Source organism: Theobroma umbraticum, unplaced genomic scaffold, assembly GCF_002168275.2.
Source record: "Theobroma umbraticum cultivar Fairchild unplaced genomic scaffold, ASM216827v3 scaffold_130.0, whole genome shotgun sequence".
Lineage (NCBI taxonomy): Eukaryota > Viridiplantae > Streptophyta > Magnoliopsida > Malvales > Malvaceae > Theobroma > Theobroma umbraticum.
Window position 1 is genome coordinate 3626529 of NW_018397264.1, and position 206 is coordinate 3626734.

General features: G+C 38.8%; 1 protein-coding gene across 1 annotated transcript in view; it reads left to right on the plus strand.

Annotated features, from left to right (window-relative positions):
- LOC110421421 (cellulose synthase-like protein D1) overlaps window positions 1-206 on the plus strand; it is a 4423-nt gene that overhangs the window by 2844 nt on the left and 1373 nt on the right. The gene's annotated exons all lie outside the window — the stretch shown is intronic.

The window sequence follows — 206 nt, forward strand, 5'->3', positions numbered from 1 at the left end:
ATGAAGTGCAAAACTGATCAGTTTCTTTAAACCTCTCAGCTTGATTTATTAGTACTCTTCAATATAGATCGCTTCAAAGTGCTTAGATAAACACGTCTTGTACTTTTCCCACAAACCACTCCAATGAAGACTTTGTCTTCCGCACCCTTAAGTTAGAGGATAGCTGCCAGCAACATTTCACTAGATAATGCCTCCTTAACAAGGCA